The 27821-nt window shown below is 34.7% G+C and overlaps 1 protein-coding gene across 1 annotated transcript in view; it reads left to right on the forward strand.

The window, feature by feature from the left end:
- IRS1 (insulin receptor substrate 1) overlaps positions 1-23447 on the forward strand; it is a 45675-nt gene extending 22228 nt beyond the window's left edge. The window contains exon 2 of the mRNA XM_014057705.2: positions 22283-23447. The gene's annotated coding sequence lies outside the window, so the exon portion shown is untranslated. The remainder of the gene's footprint in view (positions 1-22282) is intronic.
- The last annotated feature ends 4374 nt before the right edge of the window (positions 23448-27821 follow it).

The following is a 27821-nucleotide window of genomic DNA, read 5'->3' on the forward strand; positions in this document are numbered from 1 at the left end:
AACTATATTTTTCAGAGATCCGGGAACTGCCAGAGGACTGGAAAAGAGCTGATGTGGTTCCCATCTTCAAAAAAGGGAAAAAAATAGATCCAGGAAACTATAGACCTATCAGCCTGACCTCAATACCAGGAAAGATCCTGGAAAAGATAATCAAGCAACGAATTAGTGAACACCTAAAAGTAAACAGAGTAATATCCAAAAGCCAACATGGGTTTGTCAAAAACATCATGCCAGACTAATCTTATTGCATTCTTTGACAAAGTGACAAAATTAGTGGACCAGAGGAATGCTGTTGATATAGTTTACTTGGACTTCAGTAAAGCATTTGATAAGGTAGACCATAACCTACTACTAGATAATGTGGGTTGGACAGCATCACCATCAGGTGGATTCGTAACTGGCTGACCAACCGCACTCAATATGTTGTCCTCAATGGAACTGCATCTTCATGGAGGGAAGTATGCAGTGGAGTACCCCAAGGCTCTGTTTTAGGCCCAGTACTCTTCAACATCATCAATGATTTGGATGAGGAATAAATGGGGAACTCATCAAATTTACAGATGACACCAAGCTGGCAGGAATAGCCAACACTCCAGAAGACAGGCTTAAGATACAGAAGGATCTTGACAAACTTGAAGATTGGGCACTATCTAATAAAATGAAATTCAATGGTGAAAAGAGTAAGGTTCTACATTTAGGCAAGAAAAACAAAATGCACAGGTACAGTATAGGTGGTACCTTGCTCAATAGTAGTAACTGTGAGAGGGATCTTGGAGTCCTAGTGGACAACCATTTAAATATGAGACAGCAATGTGCAGCAGCTGCCAAAAAAGCCAACACAGTTCTAGGCTACATAAACATAGAATCAAGATCACATGAAGTGTTAATACTACTTTATAATGCCTTGGTAAGGCCACACTTGGAATACTGCATTCAATTTTCGTCGCCATAATGTGGAAAAGATGTGGAGACTCTAGAAAGAGTGTAGAGAAGAGCAACAAAGATGATTAGGGGACTGGAGACTAAAACACATGAAGAAGGGTTGCAGGAACTGGGTATGTCTAGTTTAATGAAAAGAAGGACTAGGGGAGACATCATAGCAGTGTTCCAATACGTCAGGGGTTGTCACAAAGAAGAGGGAGTCAAACTATTTTCCAAGGGACCTGAGGGTAGGACAAGAAGCAATGGGTGGAAACTAATAAAGGAGAGAAGCAACTTAGAACTGAGGAGACATTTTCTGACGGTTAGAACAATTAATCAGTGGAACAGCTTGCCTCCAGAAGTTGTGAATGCCCCAATACTGGCAGTCTTTAAGAAGATGTTGGATAGCCATTTGTCTGGAACAGTTGGACTAGAAGACCTCCAAGGTCCCTTCCAACTCTGCTATTGTGTTGTGTTGTGTTGTATTGTATTGAAATGAAACGTTCAGGTAAGGACCAACGTTCTTTTTATTTTATCAGAGAATTCTATGGGTTACTGCACTCCCCCCCCCTTGTATGATACCACTGTATGAGGTAGTTTTTCTCTATCTGAGGTGACTCTGGCGGTATCAACTATTTTGGCACCTTCTAATCTTTCTGTGTCACTCAATGACAGGATTCCCTTAAGTTCATTCTGCTTTAGCAAGTGAAGGTCACATAGCACACTCTTCCTTTCATTTGCCATCTGGCAGTTTATTATTAGCAGTGCTGTAGAAAACAGAAATTAGAAACACAGAACCAAAACAACCTTTGCCTGTTGTTTGCTGTACCAAATGGAGCCATTTCTATGACTTTTTACTCTGATGAAAAAAGTGGGGAAGTAAATTACAAAGTTCTGCTTGTATAATTCCCAGAGTATATATACCAAGTGTATCTTGTAATACAAGCATGTTTGTTCCCTTGATAAAACCTGTATTAATAGATCCTGTACCACTGAGGAATTTCATCTCCTAAACGTTTATACTATTTCCTCTTCATCGTAGGCAAGAATAAAAAGAACCTAGTATTTATTTTGAGACTTTTTGTTCCATACAAGTAAGAATTAGAGATCTTGATGTTAATCAAAAAGACACTTGGTATTATTGAATTGTATCTGCAGTGGACCAGTTTTCTGATATTTTAGTGAGCTGCTTTTTTGAAAAGTATAAGTAACTATTAAAATATGGCCAGAACATTTATTTGAATTTAAATGTGCAACCTAATTCAGTTTTCTTTCCTGATTCTAGCAGCCTTTGACTTGTGTTCCTTTTCTTCCTATAGATTTTTAATTTGCTAGGTCTAGTTTCTCCAGGCTTTTGTTTCTTCAAGTTTCTGTTTCTTTCATAACATTCTGCCTCTCTGTGACCCTTCTGCTACTTTGTCCTGCTCATTCATTGCACTAGCTCTGTAGTAACATGGAATTATGGGGGGTCTTTGAGAAGAGGCCATTTCCTGTTGATCTCATAAAGACATTGTAAGATGTTTCAGCTTTCTAACCCTGCAATTTCAATGCATTTGAAATCCATATTATTTTACTTTCCTTATCAATGTTCTATTGCATTCTGCATCATTCCATTAAGCAGTGTAATATGAAAGTGTACAGATGTGTGTATTTGCACACACACACACACACACACACACACACGCACACACACACACACACAAACAAACACACACCAGATATGGACCAGATATTCTGAAATGGCTCCCTAAAGAGATCCAACAGAACCCTTCCCTTCTATTTTTAAGGAAATTACAATAATCCTATGTTAGTCTTTGCTTGAGGTTATCTCTAGGAGAGTCATTGTGCTGGTTTGCTAAAGTGAAACCAACAATTAAGCCAATGATAATAAATACAAATCACAGGACTGTTGGTTTTGGAGTTTAAATCTGTGACCACTCTTTAGGAAGCAATATTAAGTATGTTTACTGCCTTCAGTTACTTATAAAAATAAAAGCAGGATATAAATAATAAAAATCTATATTCTAACTGATGGCATGGTCAAAAAATAATGAATAATTAGCCTTTGATATGGAGATTTATTACACAGAGTTGAAAATACATATTTGTCCAGGAATTAATATACAGGAAACAATATGCAGATTTGTAGGATATCTCTAGGGGAAAAAATCCTATTTGTACAGTATAGCACATCCATGCTTAGAGTAAAACTGAATTATGTTTGCATTGATGTCATCCTGGCCAAAACTTTATATTATTGCATATGATTAAAACTGAAAACTTACTTGTTTGTTCTCTTATGAAAAAGGATCAATGGAAAACATTGATAGATTGAAGCTGAATTGGTGACAGAAGTTGATACAGGTACCTTGTTTAGTGGCTGCCTTGTACAGTGACTCTTCACAGTTATGACAGTGATGAAAAAGTAACTTTGTGACCAAATGTCACATTTATAACTTTCACAAATTGAAATTAAAAAATAAGATTGTAAGCATAGTCATGGTTTCACTTAGCCACTTAGTACTGCTTAATGACTGAGCTGCTGTTCTCAGCAATGATTGCTAAATGAGAGCTATAGTACCTGTATCTCTGGGCCTATCTGTTGAAGTCCATGGCATAAGGAAAATTGCAGCTTTGAATATAAGTCAAGTAAATACTATAGAACAGGAATGTCAAGGCCCGTGGGCTGGATCTGGCCCTCAGGGTGCTTATATCTGGCCATGGAAACAGCAAATGCCTGGCCCGCAGTGCCTCTGCCAGCAAAAATGAAGCTTGGGAGAGACACATGTGGCCCTCCCAGGCTCCGTTTTCACTGGCAGAGGGCTGCAGGAGGCCGTCACAGCCAAAAACAGAGCCTCGATGAGTGACAGTGAACTGGCCATTCCCACCGGCTCCCTGAGGTCAAACACAACCCTGATGTGGCACTTAATGAAATCAAGTTTGACACCCCTGCTATAGGATAGGAATTATCAAATGAAATAACTGTAGTTATGTTTTGTTTTGTGAAACAAAGGAGGGAAATAGAATGTATATGACATGATGTTATGGAATGGACTTACATACATGCAAGACAGCAAAAATATAGCTTTAATATAGATGTAAACATAAAGACTACAATATGTACCAGGAACTTTGAATTGATACCATTCTAATTATTTTGTTGTGTATGAATATAGAAATTATTGGACTAGTAAGAGCTGCATGTTATGCTAGAGTAAGTGGTGATAATTAAATGTAGGATGAATTTTGGTAACAATTGTACAATGTTTATGATTGGATATGGGAAAAATATCTGCAGGAAAAATTATTCCTAGATGATACATAAATAGATGAGTATATCATCTCTTACTGCAAAAAGGGATAGCATGATGGGTATGTGTAATAATTCAACAATTTAAAATAAAATTAGTTTACACTGTTTTATAAACTGTCATTTGACAAGAACAAAAACATTTTTCACTGATATTTTGTAATTTATAGGAAAAGGAAATACTCAGCAGAGGTGAAATTTCTGTATTCAAGAGATTAGCATTGCCTTTGTTTTATGATTGAAATAGGCAAGACATCTGGTTTTGGATAGTGCAGGAAACAATTCCTTTGATTAGATAAATAACATTTTGGAACTGCTGTACTACTTTATTTGCTTCTTTGCTGAATGCAAACATTTTGCTTTTACGATAAAATTATATACCTTATGTGAGAAAAGGTAATCAGGAAATCTAATGCCTCACTAAATATGATTTTTTTAAAATAAGCCAGAAAGAACCAAAATGGTGTCACATTTTTCCTTGTGGTTTGGATTTGTTTGGACAATCCTTGCATCTGAATACTAATGTTTATTATAAAGAAGTTAACCGATATAGCACAAGACTCCCCAAAAGGACTCTATTTCTCAATTAGTTACCTATATATAGGTTGTAAAGGCAACTAAACTCTTGCTCATGTTCTGTGTTGGAGATTGAATAAATCTCTCTTCTGTGAAGAATTGGCAGTTTGTATCCATTTATTGTTTTAGTAACTGCTAGTCCTTTTCTCATGTGAGAAATAACTTATATCTGGTAGGAGTTTCATTAAAAAATGCACTTTTTGCGATAAGAAAACTGACTGACCCGTATGTATCTTACACATTTTGACAGCTTTGTGCTGAAGCTATTGGGCTTGTTTTCCAAGTTTAGTTACACATAAGCAACCAGCAAGAATGCTTTGCAGTACAGTTGTTCTTCAGCCAGTGAAGAAAAAAGCAATTGCATTCAACTTTGCAGAACTAAGCACATAAAATTATCTATGAGTTTGCAGTACAAATTATATTGCATCATTTCTTGTAAAAGTACAGTATTTCTGTTTAATTCCTGTTAAATCACGAAACTTTCTAAAGTCGGTCTATGTTGTTTTTCATAGAGACTTTGGTAAGATAACAATTCTTCCAAATTTGATAATAAAAACTTTAAAGTCAAGTTTTTATAACAGTGAAGTAATGGTAATTGTATTTGACATGATCAGTTTCTATGACTTCCATTACCTTCTTTCAATCCAGATGTGTAGTGTTTTCTTTGGTTTGGTTACCACTGTATCCTATTATTGTATAAAAACGTAGTTTGCAAATAATCTTTGCATGAATGTTGGCAATATAATACATTTCAAACATTATATGGAGGACTCATTGCAAAAGTTTTACCATGCTGTTAATTAAATGCAATTTAAGCAGGATAAGCTAAATCATTTTTTAAAATCAGCCATTTTGGTGATTTGCAATTAATTCCTTCCTTCCTTCCTTCCTTCCTTCCTTCCTTCCTTCCTTCCTTCCTTCCTTCCTTCCTTCCTTCCTTCTTGTTTAGAATTCAAAGTTCTAATTTTCTTCAGGTTAAATAATAATAATAATAATTATATATATATATATGTATGTATGTATGTATGTATGTATGTATGTATGTATGTTATATTTATGCTGATAAATAAATAAACAAATGCAACAAAAAGGCAACAGTAAAAAATATTGGGTTTCTGTCTGGATGGTCTCTTGTGACGAGCCGAAGACAGAGAGTCTTCTGTGTGTGTGTGTGTGTGTGTGTGTGTGTATTTTCTCATCCACATGTAATCATTTAGTTTATTGTTTGCATGACTATTATATATATAAATTTATATAGTTGATATCATACTTTTGTGGCAGTTGAAAAAAGGGTAATGCATTATGCCATAATTTAATTACTGTTATTGCCCTCTTGGGTGGGTTGAATTGTGGTTTGTTGTATTGGAACTATTACAGCATTACTTTTGCAGCTTGAGAAATGTGACTCCTTTTTGTGTCAGACAAATAATTTGAGGAGCCCCATGCTACATAAGAAGAGCCTAATGTCTAGCTCTTGAGTGCTAGCAATGCCAAAATTCTTTCAAAGGACTGCTTCCTTCAACATGATTCTTGTCTTGTATTTTTAGTGAAGTGCCATGGTTCACACATGGCATTTCTTGTAGGAAAAATACAGGCAATAATATCTGAGAAAAAGATATGGAGTATTTTTTTTTGTCTTGAGAGATGAAATAAATTTTTTTAAAACTTTGCTTTTTTCTTCATCTGTCAATAACATTGGAAAGTACAACTGGTCCAATGATAGTATTGTTAGAAAGCGTTTATCAGCTTCCCTCCCTCAAAGGTGTCCACAGGGCATGGTCGAAATATGGAACAAACAAACAAACAAAAAATCAGGCAGAGCTTTGATCACACCATTGTGATTGCTATCTTGCCACTTCTCATTCATTCATTCATTCATTCATTCATTCATTCATTCATTCATTCATTCATTCATGAACTAATTTAATGACTTACTTTCTTGCTTTTTAAATCTTTGTACAATATGGGCCTGAAAATAAAGAACAATTAGTCTCAATTTAATTGAAATCATTCCATAAAATCTTTTCTGGATTGTAATCTGATGCTTTTGTACCTTGGTTCCACAATTCTACCATTCTCTTTTAAAAAAAGGAATTGCTTTATTCAGATTTGGAATGGAACATCTTGATCATAAATCCAGTTGGTTGTCTTGTATTGGGGTAAAATTGTGGAATCTGTGGTACTCTTTGAAGTTTGAATTGAATTTATTAGGTTTCTATGCCGCCCAATCCCGAAGGACTCCGGGCGGCTTACAGAATAAAAAGAAATTAAAAGAACTTAAAAACAATAGGACATACTAAGTTAAAAAAGAACGCAACAAACACCAATCAGAAGGCCTGCCGGAAAAGCCAGGTTTTAATGGCTTTGTGAAAGGCCATGAGAGTGGGGATGGCCCGGATCTCTGGGGGCAGCTCATTCCAACTTGGTTGTTTACTTGCAGATGTTTTATTACCCACCTTGTAACATCATCAGTACTCGTAAGGATAGGGTTTGCTTCTGTTTATTTTCATTAGCTGGCATTGCATCTGTTGGTAGGGGGTAGTTTTCTCCTTGATTAGGGTATTGTTTTCTTTTTTGATTGTTTGTCTGATATTAATTCCTAGTTATCTAGGTGTTGATTGCTGGATGCCAAGCTTCTGCAAATTTTTCAGTGTTGTGATTTAGCGTAATCTAGGATGCTCAGAGTTTCCCAGTTAGAACTATGATTGAATCTGTCCCTGTGTTGTGAGATTAAGGAATTTTCGTTGTGCCTTCTGACTTTTGATGTTCATGAATGTGCTGTTATTCTGCCTATCTGTTGTACATAGTGGTTGTTACAAACAAACAACACTGTATGTTATAAATGTTGACCCATGTTGGTTTACTTGAGGTGCTTTGGTTGACTTCAATTGGTTTATATGATGTGATGATACTGTTTGTAATAATCCGTTAGTAGTTTCTGAGATGTTTTTAATATATGGGAATGTTATCCTTTTGTGTTGATTGTGCTATAGTGATAGATACTGATTGTTTCATGTGTCTTCTCCAGTTCCTTTTTTATTTTATTATTACTATCCACATACCAGATTCATTCCTTTAGTTGTATGTATGAGAGTACTGTAGTTTCTATATGTTGCAATATAATCTCTGCTATGGGTCATGTGAGTGGTGATCCCATGGGTGTTCACCACTCATGATGGTTTTTTGGCATAGTTGTCCATATCTTGAACCATCTGAATTTGAATTTTATTGACTTAAGCCAAGTTTATTTGAAATTGCATTGATCTCATCATTAGAAGAACACATCTGAAGAATGCATATATGAATGTGTGAACTCATTTTATTAAAAAAAAATCACATATTTGTGTTACAATGACCAAAGCAGTTTGTTTACACGTACAATCATTTTATTTTCTAGTCATCAAATGATGAATATATATGTACGAATCAGCCTCTGAAATTTTCAATGTTACCATTGTATTGTCAGATAAGTAATATTAGAATAATGAAACTGATATGTTATTGAACATAATATGTGCAAAATAGTCACTTGCTGGTTGGAAAAAAAATGATGGTATTTGCTGTTTATTTTCTTAAATTCCTTTCTATCAAATTGGAAAGGAGATATTTTTCAGAAGGGACCAATAAATAATTAGTTGTTGCCTTGGACCAAATTTAATATTCATTATTTTATGGAGCAATGAATTTCAAGCACTCAGCATGAGCCTGATATGAAGTGTTGGCCTAGTACAACTCTGAAGGAACATTTGCTCTGTTTCTGGAAATTTTATAGTTTATATTTTTGTTGCTTAGACCACCAAAATAGCAAAATATGTGAATTGCAGATTCTAGTTTGTGTATACTTTCAGAGTTTTCTGCAAGCAATTATAATTTATTTATTACTACATTGAATTTAATGTCATTTGAGGTCATATTCATAAATGTGGCTTCATTCTATTGCTAAATTGGCAATACCTTAAAAGTAGCGTCATTGTTTAGCACATATCCAGGCACAGCATGTTTTGATCTGTATAGGGAATATTTTGCAAAGTGGCGGCCTCAGAAGAAACATAAACAATAGGAAAAGGAAATGGCAACTGTTTTTTATTAGGTTTTAATCTTGAGTATTTTTATGTTCTCTAATATAATGGGAAACTTAACTGTACATGAGAAACCATGGCTTATAATATTACAAATGTCCAGATTATATTTCGCCCTTTATAAAGAAACACAGTGAACTGACTTGATGCCCAGATGTTGTAACTGAAACTAGCTAATTTTAAATAGCTTTTTAATATATTATTATTAAACTTGGAAATCTTTTGCTTGCTACTTAACTACTATGGCATTATATTGGGAAGAGTCTCTTATATTAGATGGGTAAAAAATCTTTTACATTGGTGGGTAACATTCTAAAGAAAAATAATAACACTAGCAGACATTTCTTGCTGGGAATGCAACCAGCAGTTTTGCAGTCAACGTGTATGTTTTCAGTTGGTTATGACAGACATCTGTTGGATAGTATCCATGATAAGTAACAAATTCTTACTCTGCCCAAAGCAGTTTGAACTGCTTTAAATTTATTTTGATTGTTTCAGAATGTGAAAACAAATACACATTCATCTGCTTAGCTACAGAAGCACTTATGTAGATACATAAGAAAAAAGACTCAAGACCAGTTCTGCTATCACTTTACAAAATTTTACCATTTCAAAAACATGCACCTTTTTTCTTTGCGTAGTATATGCCTTCTTGCCCTCCAGCACCATTTTCAGGCATGGTAAATATTCACTGGAGTAAGTCTTGAACCTAGTGATACCAGTCATAGGGAAACGTGGGATGCTACCCTGGTACTTGTTTGAATGTTAGATATATAACTAGCACACTGCATGCGACTTGATAAAATAGACTGGAGCCAGCATCCTGCATTCTTTCAAATCTGTACCTTCCTTAGGACAAATTGGAATTACCCTTGAATGCTAAAAAAAAAAGTAACATCCTTGGCCTGAATATTCTAATTTCAGATGCTGATTTCACATTGGTAGGTTTAGAAGCTATGTAAACTAACCTCCAGATAAATAAGGGAACAAATGAGTCTTACTACCAAAAATCTTTTCTGTTTCCAGTGTCCAACTAGGTGTGTATAAAACCATAACCAAAATATGAACATAATAGAATCTTTCTACTTTACATTATTAGCAAGTGATTTTCCCAACAAGACTGAGTGGCTATTGAAGCTCCCTCCCAAGGATGGTCCAGCTATTCCATCTCTTAACCTGGGGGTTGAAACTATATGCCCCTCAGAGAGGGCTCACAATTTGGGAGTTCTCCTGGATCCGCAGCTGACACTAGAACATCATCTGTTGGCTGTGACCAGGGGGGCCTTTGCCCAGGTTCGCCTGGTGCACCAATTGCGACCCTATCTGGACCGGGAGGCCCTTCGGATAGTCACTCATGCCCTCGTCACCTCAAGACTGGATTACTGTAACGCGCTCTACATGGGGCTGCCCCTGAAGAGTGTTTGAAGACTTCAGTTAGTCCAGAATGCAGCTGCGCGAGCGATTGTGGGTGCACCTAGGTACACTCACGTTACACCTATCCTCCGCGAGCTGCACTGGCTTCCCATTGGTCTCCGGATATGCTTCAAGGTGCTAGTCGTTACTTTTAAAGCCCTACATGGTATCGGACCTGGCTACCTGAGAGACCGCCTCCTGCCAATCACCTCCCAAAGACCTATTAGATTGCACAGACTAGGCCTCCTCCAGATTCCATCTGCCAGCCAATGTCGGCTGGCGACACCCTGGGGGAGGGCCTTCTCTGTAGCTGCTCCAGCCCTATGGAATGATCTCCCCGTTGAGATCCGGACCCTTACTACCCTTCCGGCCTTCTGCAAAGCGACCAAGACCTGGCTGTTCCGGCAGGCCTGGGGCTGTTGAATTATCCAGCCCCATCCTGTTATGAATGTTTCTGAATTTTTAATTGTTGTTTTTTATTTTTTATATCCCCCTCTTCTTATTTGTAAGCCTCCCCGAGTCTTCCGAGAGTGGGCGGCATACAAGCTTTAATAAATAAATAAATAAATAAATAAATAAATAAATAAATAAATAAATAAATAAATAAATAATAATATTGTTTCTTGCTACAGATATATTACCGTATTTTCTGGTATATAAGATGACTAGGTGTATAAAACGACCCCCTACTTTTCCTGTTAAAATATAGGGTTTGGGCTATACTTGCTGTATAAGACTACCCCTCTTTCTTTCTTCTTGCTGGTGGAGCCATGATGGGGTCTTGACTGTTAGCCATTTGTATACTATACTGTTGGCCTTTAAGGCGGGGCAGTGTGGTAATACTGTCAGGTCAGGTATCGCCATTCCAGTATACAGTGCCCAGCCAATCACGGCGAGCAATGTATTTTCTATTAATGATTACAAGGCCTGCTTGGATTGGCAGAGGGTGTGACATCATTAGCCCACCTTCCTGGCTCCAAGATAGTCCGAGCAGGCCGGCTCATAGCGGTATGCGCTATGTGGGAATTGCCGGCTCAGCGCTGCCGGCATGGAAAATGCAGCTCAGTACAGCAATGGCAGCAGTACTTAATGGCGTTCAGACCGGCTTGGAACCGGTAAGTTTCAGCTCACCATATACCCGGCATAGAAGACGACCCCTGATTTTTGGAATATTTTTATAGGCTAAAAAGTTGTCTTATACGCCGGAAAATACAGTAGATATTATTATCATATCCATGATAGCTTCATCCTTGACTAATCCCTCAGAAACTATTCACTGTCAACTGCACATCTTGCAAAATGAAGATTGGATATGTACAGAAGGAATAAGTACATTTATCTTTCCTAATATCCCATAATACAACTTTACTAACTTCCAGTTCTTGAAGCAAAAATACCATCAAACTGATATGATACGTAATTTTCTACAACTACCCTGGTCCTCCTTACTTGCCTCTTCTCAAAGCTAAACACCTCCAACCTTTATATTTTCTTTAAAGATAGAGCAGGCCTAACTGGATAATAGTTTTGGTTGGCCTTTTGCACCAGTTTCTCACTTTCTTATTTAATGTTTCTCTTGACATATTCAACTCTCAGTTCCCTATAATGAAACAGGCAGAAACATTGCCTTAATCATGGCCCAGTATGTCCATGTGTATTTGTTAGCTATCAGTAACGGCTTTGATTTTTATTAATTTTCTGCCTTCTTTTTTTTAAATAACTTTATCTCTTTTCATCTTTATTTTGATACTAATAGGCTTTGCCTAAATACTGATATTCTTTCCGCTGCTAGTTGGTCAGAGAGGGATATTGGCTTCAATTTTGAGAGAGGAATTAAGCTGAACCAGTCACACAAAACCAGTGTGATACAGTCCTTAGCATATAAAAAGCACTATCTAGCTATAACATAACATTATCAAGCCAGTCACTCTCCTGCAGTTACCTCTAAGCCACTGGTATGAAGTTTGGCTATAAATTTAATAAATATGCTAAAACTGAATGCAACTTCAGCTGCACACAGACATTAGAGCTACTCTAACAAAAAAAAAATGAACAAAGACCAGGCTCAAATTATCCTACTTTGTACACTTTATGTAAAGACATAGCTTTCTAATGTTGGGAAAGGTGGAAGGATAGAGAGAGAAACGTGGATAGGCTTAGTTACAGCAGCAAGGAATATTCTTCACCAGAAGTTAGAGGCATTATCTCTGATTCAACCAGTTGTAGGGTGGGCCATATTCAACAAAAAACAAATATCAGAATTTTATCATATCAGTGAAAATTAGAAGAATAGAAAGATTCAATTCAGATATGTATTCTTTTTAAAGGATTGATACACACACACATAGTTACACACACACACACCAGTTATTTAATTATAAAACAGATTTCAATCTGATGTTCTTCAGATTGGAGTTGTAATTCAATTCTTCTGGAAGCATTGGATCAGACAAGAGTGTCATAACGGGTAAAGAATTCCTTACCTCCTGATAGTCAAGTGAAATAACAGTCTTTGGTGTATAATATATTGATCTGGTTTGTTTTTATAAATTGCAAGCTACCCTTTTAATAAATTATTGACTCCTATTTATTTTGTTAATCTAGAAAACGATTAACAACAGCATTGATTAGTGTTTATGTCACAGGATTTCACCAATATTGAATTCTCTATATAATGTGTTTCAGTTCCATAATCCTCTAATCTGTATGGCTTGTGTGCTAGCTGAAGCACAACAGTAAAAAGATAATTGGATAAGGAAAGTTTTGACTTGGAAAATTATGTGAAACCAGAAACTGTGATTTTAAATCATGGTTAATGAATAATGGTGCTGTAAACCCATTAAATTGTTAACTCCATGAGCCATAATTTAGTAAACTAAATTAGCATAGTATAGGAACTCAGTTGCTTGTGCCCTTGATTTTTCTCTTTGCATGGGTATTTACAATGAGTAGGCAGACAACATGTTCATTATGAGTAAAGTACTGCACTATGTCAGACGTTGGAAACCAACTTTTCAGACAAATTATGTTGATGACATCACTGTCACATGTAATCATTTTAGTATTATTTGCTGTAGATTCTGCAAACTCCTAAATGTAGGCTTCAATTACATTTTCTTCTATGAAATATTTTTTTCCTGAATTTTAAGGGTTTTCTTATAACTTGATCATTTATAAGAGATTCTACTACATTACTACTACATGTAAAAAAGTAAAACAAGAACAAGGTTAGTAACAACCACAAGTTTGTAATAAAACTAGGATGTAAGATGTGATGCAACTACAATATTTGTGATAGGTGGAAGAAATAATTTGCTTGTTTCTCAATCTTCTCTTTAGTTTGACAATTAATGAAATACTGATACACATACTTGTCAACTACAAAACACAATTGCCATGTTAATAGTGTAGTGTTGGTTATTCTGGTTCTGTAAAAGAATTTATGTGTGGGATTACAACAGCTTTAACATTTAAGTGCAATGCAATTACGTTCATTGTGATGGGAATTGGCATCTGTTCATGATTGTGCCATGGATGTATTTCTCTTTATTTTTGCTATAAATCTGCATCTGCCTTGGCTTCGAACAGAAGAGCTTACAGTGTAGATAGGTAAGGTAATGTTGAAGCATGTGATTGATGCAATATGCCTTAACAGTATAAACACTATAAATATTTAAGTCACCTACCAGGTTTCATAATTAATTTAATTGGCATAGCTTGAATCAATAAATTAAATATAAAATCTGATTTAAAGTATTTGAAATGTAACTCAAATATGTCAATATATATATTCTGCGACAGTGTACTTTAAAATTAAAGACATCTTTTAAATTTTTTAGATGCTGAAATGCATTAAAACGTAATTTTAAAATCTCAGGAAATTTTCGGTGGAAACATCATTCATCAACATTATGAAACATGCTTAATTGTTATTATTGTAGCTTGTTTAAAACACTATTTTTTTCTTCAGTAACTCAAAAGCAAGGAACTCCATTAATACCATATAATGTAATGTTACTGATTTCTCTGATTTCACATTCACATAGATTTAAGACTTATAATAACATTTAAAAACTGAAAAAATAAAATGGCCTATAATTTTATCTGTGACTGGATGCAAGTCAAGTTCTTCAGAACATAATTTTTTTCTTCTGTTTGGTTTAAACTCTTAAGCTCTCTATTTTCAGCTAAATGCAGTTTGGAAAGAATTTTTACTTTCCTTTTAAATTCTTATCACAATATAAGTTTGATGTCGCAATGGGCTTTGAAAGGTTAATAGGAAGACAGAGTCTGATTTATAAAATTACAGGCATAAATGTGCAACTAGTTTGACTTTTGTGTGAACTGATTAAATAATACCTTGCTGGTTCTGCATTCATTCTATTGAAATCCAAAATATTTTGGTAATAAAACCAAAAAACGTACATGCATGTACAGAAAAGGGACTTATTTCAATAGAAGAAAACATGGTTTTCTTGAATTTCTGATATGATAGTTGCTGAATTTAGGTACAGCCATTACATTCCATTTGACAAGCAGTTATAGAAGTAAGTTAGCTTTTGTTTTTTGGAGAGTTCATTCTTTGAGCTTGTGGGTTGGTTTCTGAACATTTTGTTATCAGGTTAGGTAACATCTTCAGCGGAGTTTAGGCGATGTCCGTGTTCTGTTTATAAGGGCTTTGTGTGGTCAGTAGGTCTTGTGATGGGTCAGGTGTGAGTGTGTCAAGTGAGGGTCTTGTGATGGATCTTGTGATGTGAGTTAGGGTAAGCCACTTGTAGGTCAATTTGTCTGTTGATGGAATTGCTTGTGGAGTGCCAGACTTCGATGAACTTACGAGCGTGTGGGTGGTAGTATGGCCATTGATTGTTTTTTTATTTGAATAGCCCATTCTATCATACGATTTTGAAAAATGTTAGATTTATATTTAACTAATATATTATCAGAAAATAACAATGGTAAAATTCAGCACAAATTCAATTCTTAAAAATAAACAACATATTTTGTTTATTTCATATAACTTTTGTTTTGCACTGCCCAAATGTTTATGATTTTTTAAAAACTATAAGAGAAGAAAAACAAGCTTTCATTGTTGAATATGTGATTATCTTAAATGTACGTATCGTGCAACAATAGTGGGAACTATGGCATTAATGTCACATTGTTGTCACACCCTCCTGTTGAACAACTTTGAAAATGGGGAGCAAGACTGCTGTCTGCATGTGTTTTGCAGGAGATGTTGAGCAGATACTACTTGTCAAAGATAACTTTGTGCAAATGAAGTTTTGTTTTTTTATTTTAGTTTTTTGTTTAAGTGCATTTTTCTTGCATTACAAATTATTTCTGTAAAGTTCCATAAAATAAATTCCAAGCCCCTATTATTTGAGAATCCAGTTTAAATCCTGTGGTGAGTGGGAAATGGTTTGCCCAGTTTTGAAACTGCCAGCAATGATGTTGTCATTTTAATGACACCACAACATAATGGAATAAAAAAAATACTTAAATGTTCTGTCTTGTACATGATATTATGTGTTGTAGCATTGATTTTTGTTGATAAGAAACAATTGTGATATCCAAATGAGGACTTAAAAATTGAGAATTTTATTGGTTTACAAATTTTATTAGTTCATCGGAATATAAAATACAAAGGAAAATAAAAATAGTGGGAAACTAGGAGAAAGAAAAAGGGTAGAAGAGAGCATGTGGGGTAGAAGGGGGAATTTTATTGTATTTTTTTGTTTCAAACCTACTTAAAAATAATTTCTATATGATTTCTTATACGGCTAATATTTAGATCTAATGAGGAAAGAAATTTCATTTTTAAAAAAATGAATTTTAATTTTCTTAAATTTCAGATGAGTTTCCCAGTAAGCATTCACTAAATGGTAATGTCATATAAAGATATCAATATTCTGATGTACGAACACAGTATTGTGACTGTGAATAAATTTGAGTCTACATTGTTCTTTAGCAGTTCTGAGAACTTCAAATTAAAACTAGCTACATTTTCAGAATTTTTCTATTAACCAAGTGGTAATTTCAATAAATTGGTCATATTCTACTGAATATGAATAATTATTGGTATTTCAATAACTGGTCATATTTAATAAGTTCAGTATATTGGGTCTGCACTCTTAGAAATTTTGCCAACTTGGCTGAAGATTTCTTGGTAACTTTATGTTCTGCTGTTCCCACATGCATGGAAAGAGCCAGCTTGGGAAAAGTTCGTCTGAAATAATTATCTTACACAACTGATCTCTCTTTAGTCTTTATTAGGATCTCCAGAAGAATAAAATGGTTATTGTGGCAAATTTCATAAGGAATTTTAGTGCAAAAGTATGCAATGATATTATCAGCAGAAAGATACCTTGATACTCATGAGAAATAGTTATGATTACATTAAAAGTATTAATGCCTATGTAACATCTGTCCGTCTGTCCCTCCATCCATCTTTCTGTCTGTCTGTCTGTCTGTCTGTCATCTATCTACTATATCTTGGCTTCTTGAAAAACTCTCCCATATTTAATATCCAGAATGTGGACTTTGAAAGAGAAAGAGGTCCATATACATTGAGCAGTTCTCTCTCAACAGAGGGGTTAGGGTTAGGGAAGGATAAGACATCCATCTATCATAGTCCTTTCAACAGTTCCAAAAAGATTCCACCCCCATTTGCACTCTGATACAGGTGATTCTGAGAGCACAAATAAGCCCCCAAGTGGCCTTAAGCGCTCTCAAGGAGAGTGCTACCAATTAGATGACTGTGAAGAAATATGTTCCTTCCAATCCCCCCCCCCCCCCAATCATGTCAGAACTAATCCTTCCATTGTCCTCACCATCCTGCCAAAATCAATGAAGCTTCTTGGATGAGAAGCAAAATGTCTTTGTCAGCATTCCGGAAGAACCCAACTCCAATTAAAACTCTGAGATAGGCATTTTCTCAAAGTTCCCATTTATTCGAGTAGGTATACTGGAACATCTGGGAAAACCCGAATCTGAGAGTTCCGGGTTTTTCCTCAGTAAATCAAAAAAACAAACCCAGCCTCTGCACCCATCAGTCCATCACATGGTCCAATTACAATCCGTCCCAACTCATGACATCACTTCAACCACTCCTCCTCCAGGTGCAGGAATACCATAACCTTGACTGACAAGAAGACTACTATTATGTCTAACTACATTCCCTCTATTAAATCCCCCCTCCTAATTTTCCAAGCACAAGAATGTGGCAGTGTGGAAGCTTCCAGTGTTAATATGGCTTCCAAAGCTGACAGGATTTTTCTTCATCCTTAAGGAAAAAAACAATCCAGTTGCATTTTGAAAAAGCACCTTTGAGGTAACTATGACCTGGATGACCGAGAATCTTTATAATTATTCTCATATTACTTATCAGCCCATCTCACTGCCCTTTGCAAGGCTGTTATGGCTGAAAATATTCTGTTTTTCAATAATTTGAAGAAGTAACAGTAAAAATGATAAATTTGAATAAAGTTTTAGAATAGAATAGAATAACAGAGTTGGGAGGGACCTTAGAGATCTTCTAGTCCAACCCCCTTCTTAGGCAGGAAACCCTACACAACCCTATCCACTACTGGATAACCAAATGGTTATCCAATCTCTTCTTTAAAACTTCCAGTTTTGAAGCATTTACAACATCTGGAGGCAAGTTGTTCCACTGATTAATTGTTCTGTCAGGAAATTTCTTCTTAGTTCTAAGTTGCTTCTCTCCTTGATTAGTTTCTACCCATTGCTTCTTGTCCTACCCTCAGGTACTTTGTAAAATAGCTTGACTCCCTCATCTCTGTGGCAGCCTCTGAAATATTGCAACACTGCTATCATGTCATCCTTAGTCCTTCTTTTCATTAAACTAGACATGCCCAGTTCCTGCAATCCTTCTTCATATGTTTTAGTCCCCTAAACATTTAAAAATGCTATCTCCTATATTTTTAAGTTTTATCACAGGTTACCAACCCTATTTCAATCATCATCAATCTTATTGTAATCCGGATATCTTGTGTTGTATTTATAATTATAAATGAGTAACAGTTTCCCTGTGAGAAGGCATGTAAAGCCATAAATAATATTGTGGCAACTTGAGTCTAGAAACATTAAGAGAATATTGCGCAAGATTGAGCTATCCTATTTTGATGATGGGATTGCTCTTTTTTGCAGTCTTGCATGATTTAAATAAAATTAAAATATCCAAGTTACCCTTCTTGTCATTTTACTGTTAGGTTTGTGAACAAATCTTGTACCTGCTTACTAAAGATCACAATTAGTTACTTTAATGCTCAGAACATCCTCAGTGACAGAGCTAGAATTAGTGAGTTCGGGCCCAATGCTATTTAGACTATATAGGACCAGGTAGAGCCTAATGTCAAGGTTGAGAAAAGAGTGGCCAAAAGTCAAAAGAACCTGGAAAAATAATCTTTACATTTAAACTCTGGGACAGGCAGAAATATATGGGGCTTAATTTCTATATTTTGCAGTGTAGTTTATTTTATTTCCAGTAAGGCAAATTATTTAACAATGTCAAGTTCTTGGCATTTATTTTGTTATGCTGTTCATGAATGTAAGATTAATTCTCTAGAAATAATAAGAGATTGGCCTGATGTGTGCCATTCAATATTCATAATTTGTAATATGTGCAATATATTCATGGCTCCTATCTATCTTTTGAGAATATTAATCTCAAAAGTTGGGGAATAACTTTCTTGTTTTCATTCCCACAAACAAAATTTAGGTCACCAGGATTCTGTTTTAATGATAATGATGAGAATTTTCCAATCTATTCCCCATATTAGGCAGCTGATTCTGTAAATTGAAGTCCAACAATTCTAATGTAGATTGAAAAAGATCTAGTGTAGATCTGAATATTTTTATTATTTCCAATACCTTTTTATTATTTTTGTAAATAATAAATGACACTGAATATGATTATTTTTTAAGAAAAAAAAAGAATTAGAAAAATTGCTAAATTTTTTATTCCCACAATTTTCTTCCTTTTGTTATGATTGGATAGTTGAGCTATTCAAGCAAAATGCCTAATTTATTTTTCTTTAATAATTAACACTGCTTTTTTTCTATTCAAAATATCTTAAAGGAACAGGGTTTGACAGGTATGGCACAATCCTACATTTCAATTTCAATTTCTTTGGTAACATATTCATCACAGGTTAAAAACATGTTGGGTACAATTTGTTCTTGCACCAAACTCTTTATTCAGCAGTTCTGGAAAACAGCCAAATATGAAAAGTAAACCCTTTCCAGTTTAAATGAGGCAATTTATTTCGTTGTCACTGGCCCTTTTAATGAAGTATGGTAGCACTGTCTAATTTTAGGATCAACATAGTTTAAAGATGTGACTCTATATTAAGTTTCATATAGCTGTTCTAAGCGGAACTCTCCTGTAGATTGGTAAGAGGGTTCAGAAGAAAGTTGTGAACATGGAAGAGAATTTTTCTGCAAGAAAATTCTTTTGAAATCCTTCATGCTGTACCACATAGGATTCCAGTTCATGTGAAGAGCCACGCACAATACATTTAATTTCTTGGGCAAATTGTGTGGCACAGGCAGTCCTTTCAATCCTTGTACATCCCTAAGGAAATTTTTATTGAAAGAAGTAACATGCTAATAACAGAACAGAACAGTAAAAAACAAGTTGGATTGTGGACAGTTCCTACAAATATCGTAATGTATACAGGTGTAAAATCTCTGAAATAATCCCAGCCTCATACCCCCATGGACATGGGTATCTATTCTTAAACAGGCATGTATAGGAATTTAATTCTTTTATTTTACAAAGGAGTTCAGAATAGCTTTCTCCCTAAAGGAAATTATTATATTCCCAAATTATATGTATTTTCAAGTTCATTCTACAAAATATTAATAACATTCACCTACAGTATAGTAATCTAAAGTAGCCAATGTTTGAAGAAATACAGAAGTCCCTTATGTGTTGGATATATGTGATTTTTACAGATATTATTAGTTAAACATGATTTTTGGTTTAGCATATAACCTAAGGAGTGACAGAGGAATATTCCAAACAAAACAGTGAGGAATGAATGTTGACCTGAAACATAGAACATGAATGCTATTATTACACACTACACAGTGGTGGGTTTCAAAAAAAATTGGAACCTCTTCTGTAGGTGTGGCCTGCTTTCCGGGTCCACTGGTGGAACCTCTTCTAACCGGTTCAGTAGATTTGACGAACCAGTTCTACCGAATAGGTGCCAACTGGTAGGAACCCACCTCTGACACTACAGTAGCACTTGTTGCTTATCCTGGTTATCATCTTTATTTGCATATATCATCTTGAAGATTCTTGTGTAGTTATTGGAACAATGATTTCTGCAGTAGTTTTATACATTCATAATGCTTAGATTAGAATCTTGGCATGCAAACTCCTTCTTGAAACTCATTCACACATTAACATTATGGAGTGTAGAAGAAATTAGCAAAATATCAAATTGGTATAGTATATATCCATATAATTACATTAATGTATACATTTAAATTCCTTGTCCAAGGACTCTTTTATTTGAATGAACTAAAATACCTGCTAATGATTTTAGACAGAAACTAAAAAGGTATGTTTAGTAAAAATGTTTATCTCCTAAGAATTATGTTTTCCAAACAATTTTTGTCACCCCAATAAATGTCCTATTTACTCTAGGACTGGGTAGAAAGGATGCATGATTGCATCTCATTTATTGAAAGATATAAGATGCTTTGAAAAATTAGGTTGGGCCAACCTTGTTGCCCATTCACACATTAATTCCATAGCAAGTGCTTGAGAAAGTCTTGCATAGGAAGTATAATTCTTATTAATGCTTTTTCTATCATTTGCAATCCAATCTGGTCTTGGATGATTTGAGATTTCCAGTCCTCGTGTAGACTAGAAGATCTCCAAGATTCCTTCCAATCCTATGATTCTATTTCTTTTTCTTCATCTCCATCTAACACTGCTGTCTCCCACTTCTTCCCCCTCCTTTCCATGTTATCTTTTCCCATGTTTAGGATTGAAGAGGTGTGGGTATGTTTATGTGTTGACTCTTTTAATATATGAGAATAATTTTCATGCCTGTGAGCAAGGATTTTAACGATAATGTTGATGGAAGCCAGTTAATTTTACAAATATGGCTCCTTTTTTCACAAGCAAATTATTTGAGTAATTATTAATTCTGCTTCTGATCCTCCAATCACTCTTTTTAAAGTGTCTTGTGGTAAGTATATATAAATGCATGTGTGTGTAACCAAGTGTGACATGTAGACATCATGTATTTGGAAAGGAGAAACCTTCAGGGTTAGTTTCAGCTGACAAGGTGTGGAATCTGAGCATTGTACAGGAATTTTGGCTGTATCTATAGTTTGATCATTTTTCCACATCTGCTAGTCCTTGGAGAAATAATATCTTAAATTGTGGGTTATTCCCCCCCCCCCCGATGTAAATATGGTATAGTCCTTGTGTACTGTTCTCTTCTTGTCAATCTGAAACTTCAAAGTTCAAGAGTTTCTGCAACCTGAAGTATTTATTTATTTCTCACATTTCTAAATTACCCACTTCCTCCACAAAGAGGACTCTAGTTAGATTTGTAAATCATGTAATGTAATGTAGAATGGATTTGCTTTTTAAGTACAAATCATAACTTTATTGCAGATATTCCTTATTATAACATGCTAAACAAGCTATATGAATATTGTGGCAGTTTTCATAAATAGTCTGGATTCATGTATGAAGCTATGCAATGCCATGATTTGTTCAGTTTTGTCTCACCATGTTACATATAAATTGGTTATATTTTATCTATTGTATTTTTTCTTACACAGAAAATATTCCATGATATGATAGTCATGGAAAATCTTCATAAGTATAGGAATTGTAAACTCGGATATCTGTATATTCATAAGAAATGTAATTATAAACTTTTATACTTTATATGTTACATAATACATCAGTAATATTTCTTTCTTCTTTTCTCAGAATGATGACCTAAACAACCTCAGAAAAAAAACCTTCTTCTTTGAACTCATGGGTATCCACACTTGGTTTTGTGTATCACAACTAGGACCTCAGTCTTAGTAGATGGGTACGATGCATCCAGTTCAATTTGTTTACTTTACACAAACCTCAGGAGTTAATTAACTGAACTGCACATTCTCTTTCTTTTTTTAAAATATTTTTTTTGTTTGTGTGTGCCATGCAAAAGCACTGTGACACCTGGACAATGAGTCTATGATTGCTTCCTCCTTTATCATAGAGATTTAACTGGCAACAGTAAACTTATGTGCCCACCACTATAATATAGTGAGAGTGGCTATACTACTAGCTCATCTATGTAAAACATAAAAATTTAATTTGCTGCTGAAAAACCTGTACGACAAATCATAAGTGTAAATTATTACATACAAACTGTTAATGTTGGTTGAAGAGTATTACATATTTAACATAGGTTTTTGATTTATACATGTACTTTTTTAATTAAAATGTAACTTTTCCTACAGCACATCCTTTTTGATGTGGAACTGAGGTATACTATATTCTGTTATAAACAGAGTGGGATGGGTGGGGGAAATTGCTTAAAAAAGCCATTTTAAGAATAGCTTAGGGTACTATTCTTTTTAAGATTGTAATTCAGAATATATTATATGGATCAATGGCCCATGAACCTGGATGTATAGTCATATTTACTGATATCATCAATAACTACAATTCAGCTGAATTCTTTAAAAATATAATATTTTTTATTCTTCCTGTGAAACATTATGAAAAGGCAAAGTTATTTGTGCATGGTATTTGCAAGTGTGAATTTGAAATTGTTGGTTGCACAGGAAAGTAGACAATATCAGAAAAATAAAGCTAAGTCTTCCATTGTACGTATGTATGTGTGCGCGCGCCAGCGTGCCCCCTATATGTGTGTGTGCGTGTGTGTGTGTTTATAAAATTATATGTGTGTGTATAGGTATGTGTGTATATATACATACACACATATATAAATACATAGAGAGTTATATAGGTACAAAGAAAAACATCTGAAATATTGGCAAATACTTCAAATGAAATTATTCCTGGAATGAAATATGTGGGCCTTTGTAAATTCTGGAAATCTCTTTCTATACATAATAAACTAGGAACTGTTTTATCTTTATTTCTTCTGCTTCATTGTTCTCTCTTTACACCCAATCAATATATCTCATTGTATTTGGTGTTCTTGATTTGTTACAGTAGGAATGACAGTTCAAATAATACTGAGTAATAAAATGTTTCGGTTGGAAAAACACATTACTGTCAAAGGTCAGTGATAGGTTGCATTGCTTAATGATAATTTACATTCCTGATTTCTCCCAATTTGATAAAATGTGTTCCTCATCAAAACCATTATAGTGAGAATTTTACAATTCCCGTAACTTCTAAAAGTACAGAAACACACAAGCATATGAATTGAAATAGGCAAGATAATTTTTATGTTTACATCAAATTTGTTTCACTGAGTCATCTATGTAGATCAGGCATACAGCATCATTACCTGGTGGTAAGGATAACATTTCTTCATTTTAACTATTAATAAAAAAGTCATAATATGATTACTAAAAGAAGATATGTGCAAGATATAAACAATGTATTGCAAACAATTGTCTTAAAAGTCTTAAATAAATAGATAGAACACAAGCCTATCCAAACCATGTCCTTAAAATTGGGTATAAATTCACCTTTAGATTTTATTAGATTTTCTTCTCTTTACAAATTGAGGGTTGAAACCATCACACATGGAAGAGCTTTGGAGACAGTTTGCAGATTTGCCTTTAGGCAATTTTTAGCCCAGTGTGTCATGTGAACCAAACTATTGTTAACTTTTGGTTGAAAATGTTTTGCAAATGCAGGAAACTTGTGTTAATTCTATGAGTCATATTAAGTGTGGTGTAGCATGTCATGAGAACATAATCTTCAGTGCTTAGAAACATTTTGAGTCACTTAAGAAAGCTATGATAAATAATGGACTTCTAAATATTACTGTATAATCTTCAGACAACACAACCTGAGAATATAGTTCTTTTTCCTGCAGGTAGTACCACAGCAATGTACTACACTGTACTCTGCAAAAAAATGTCTACAATTTACATCTTAGCACATTTTAAGAACAGACTTCATCATGAATGAACTCACCATTCCAAAATTAGCTCAAAGGTGTTGCATGGAAATTAGCTGAAAATGTGTGGCTTGCTTTATTTTGTTAATTCCAGATTAATGTATTTTCACAATTCAACGTGGAAGTTTTCACCCAATGGACAATGGAAATTTTAATGAGATAACATTTTATGCAATATTTTAACAATATTTTTTTAAAAACCTCTTAATGAATTTATACCTAGATCGTTTCTTACTGACACAAGTCCGTGTCAGATTAATACACTTACACCTGGCTTTATGGTTTGTACTGTATCTAAGTCACAGCAAGCTGATCCTCCCTTGTCTCTGTTGCAAACATCTACATTTGTAGCTTCCTTCTTCATTTTCGTATCATCTGCTTTTAATTCTGTGACTTTTTAAGATTTAGTCTTTATCATCACCCTTGTAGCTATTACTTTTGATGTATTTTTAATTAAATTAAGGAAGGGGAACAAGTATTGTTTTTCTGCAGTGTTAAAATAATAAGGTCTGCTAATCAATTATCTGGTGAAGCATATCCTTCTTTACTTCCAGTTTCCCTTTGTTCATTAGGATTAAGCTTTAAGATCTGGGAAATTTTCATACAAAGTATGCAAGCAAAGTTATATTTTATCCACTTAAAGATAATGTTTATCTTCTATTCACGGTCCATTTTATTTGTTATTAATCCTTTTTTATTAACTTGCAACATTATACACCTGGCCCAATATATTTCCTCTTTTTGTAATGTGCTTCAGTTAAAAAAAGCAGTGTCTTACAAAGCCTTCTCGTTCAGAAGATTCTGTTCATCAGAAAAAGGAATCGGTTTTCTTGTACATGTTTTGGGCTCTTCACAGATACACTATTTTTGTATTTTTGTGCTGGGAGCACATTCAATTAAAAATTATTTTTATTTCACAATAAAGTCCAGATTTATTAAGAAAATTTACATTCTTGGATTACTATCAGTATTTAATTTTTTTGAACATTTCCAAAACTTCCACAGTATTTTTAATAGACAAATAAAGTGTATTATTACGATAGCTATTATTTAAGTGAATGAACTTTGAAATAAAAAGTTGGGATATTCCATTTTAATAAGTAAATAGTTAAGAGTCTTAAACATAGGAAGCATATTTTTATGATATTCCAATGAAATCAATTCAGCAAGATATTTTTTCAAATTTACAGGAGATCACAATGTTTAGATAACACTCACTACCATAACAGTGTATAGTGAGGGACAGATGACTTAAACATATACTGTGAGATTGCCCTACTGTTCCTCATTTTTATTTGCTATCATTTTGTTAATCTAGTTTGGGTAAAGGTAACATAGTTTAATATTGAAATATGATTTTGAATTTTATTCTAAAAATCTTCAATTTTGTGAATTATAATTTATCAAACATGGGATATACCAACCAAAATGTCCTTCACACACATTTCCTTCTTTAAAAAGAAGAAAACATTTGTAATCTTGGGTCAATGATACATTCACTGTCTTCTACTTATATACTGTATATTTTATCTTCTATCAATGTCATAGAAAAATTGATTAGATTTTGTGTGGTCAAGGTCTGGTTTAATGTATGTTTAAAAAGGCACTGGTTTTAAAGTATGCATTATATTACTTCTTTCCAACTTCTTTTACATATTCCCTCCTTTTATTTTTTTAAAATAAAAAAACCCATCAAAAATAAAGAACATGATCACATGTCACAAGGGAGAGTGCTGAACCACTGATCTGCCCTAATCAGTACATGATTTATTAACATAGCTGTTGGTTGGATATATTTTGGATGGTCTACTGTTGGGTATATAAACATTTCTCCATGGTTTGGTCAGCGTTTCATTTCCATTGTTGCATCTTTGCAACTTTACTGAAGGGATTTCATCCAAGGCATCTTGCCTTCTTGGTAAGCTTTGTTAAAATAAAGCAATTGTAATTTAGTGATAGTAAGTTTGGTTTTATGAATTCTTCTACAGAAAAAGTACGATTTTATTGAGGTAAGAATATTCATACTTAAAGCAGTAAATCTATAATCAATAAAGTCATTCTTCATTGTGTTGTGGGGTATATCAGCAAATGAGTAGAGCATTTATACATTTTCTTAAACTGGGATTTCAATTGATCTGTTAATAGGAATATCTGTTTAAATTAATTCCTTGAAGCCCATTTGGCAAGTGGTGATTTTGTGAGAACAAGAGCAAGAGTAGAGTAGAGTAGAATAGAATAAAATAGAATAGAATACTGTATTTTTAGGACTATAAGACCCACCGGAGTATAAGCCACACCATGATTTTGAAGAGGTCAATTAAAAAAAAACATTTTTGCACTCTGCACGCCTTCCAAGCACTCTGCATGCCTTGTTTTTTTAGGGAGAGGAGGGCATGCAGAGGCTTTGGGAGGCTTGTAGAGTGTTCCTAGGATCTGGGGAGGGGCCAAAAATGAGCAAAAAAGGCCTGTTTGTTTTGCAAAAATGGGCTCTTTTTTTCAAAAAGGCCATGCAGAGCTTTGGGAAGCTCTTGGAGGCTGGGAGGGGGCCAAAAATGAGCAAAAATGCCCCATTTTTCACAAAAACTTTTTTTTGCAAAAAAAAAAAAAAAGGAAATGCAGAGGGTTGGGGGGGCTTGTAGAGTGCTCCTCGGGACTGGGTGAGCAGAAACAGCCCTTTGTTTGTTCTCCCCAGACCTCAGGAGCACTTTGCAAACCTCCCAAACCCTCTGCATGGCCATTTTTGCAAAGGAGGCAGGGTTTCAGTAGGCCAAAAATGCTGTATTCAGTGTATACAACATGCCCAGATTTTCACCCTCTTTTTTGAGGGAAAAAGGTACGTCTTATACTCCAAAAAATATGGTAGAATAGAATAACAGTTGGAAGGGACCTTTGAGGTCTTCTGGTCCAACCCCCTGCTTAGGCAGGAAACCCTACACCACTTCAGACAAATGGTTATCCAACATCACCTTAAAAACTTCCAGTGTTGGAGCATTCACAACTTCTGGAGGCAAGTTGTTCCACTGATTAATTGTTCTAACTGTCAGTTTTTGGGGGCTTAATCTCTTCCAAGGACAAACTGGCAGGGAAAAATACTAACAGCCATTTACCAAACAGGTTAATCTTGCTTGCAATTGTTTACTAGAAAGAAGTTTTAAGAGCAGCAGACTCCAAAAACCAATGACGTTCTCGAAGAACACCACAATATCTCTTAGATTTCCTGGTGGCTCCTTAAACGAATTCTTCATAAATTGATTTCTTCACTATCTGAAAACTGTTCTTAGGTGCTTGGTATACCATTATTGGCATTGAAGAAATTGCTGATTGAGCATTCAAGGTGTACCCTGCCTAATATTACTATGGACAAAAAAAAAGAAG

The sequence above is a fragment of the Thamnophis sirtalis genome, unplaced genomic scaffold (genome assembly GCF_051295495.1).
Source record: "Thamnophis sirtalis isolate CommonGarterSnake01/CBP01778 unplaced genomic scaffold, rThaSir2_p1.2 scaffold_11, whole genome shotgun sequence".
In the NCBI taxonomy this organism is placed as follows: Eukaryota; Metazoa; Chordata; class Lepidosauria; order Squamata; family Natricidae; genus Thamnophis; species Thamnophis sirtalis.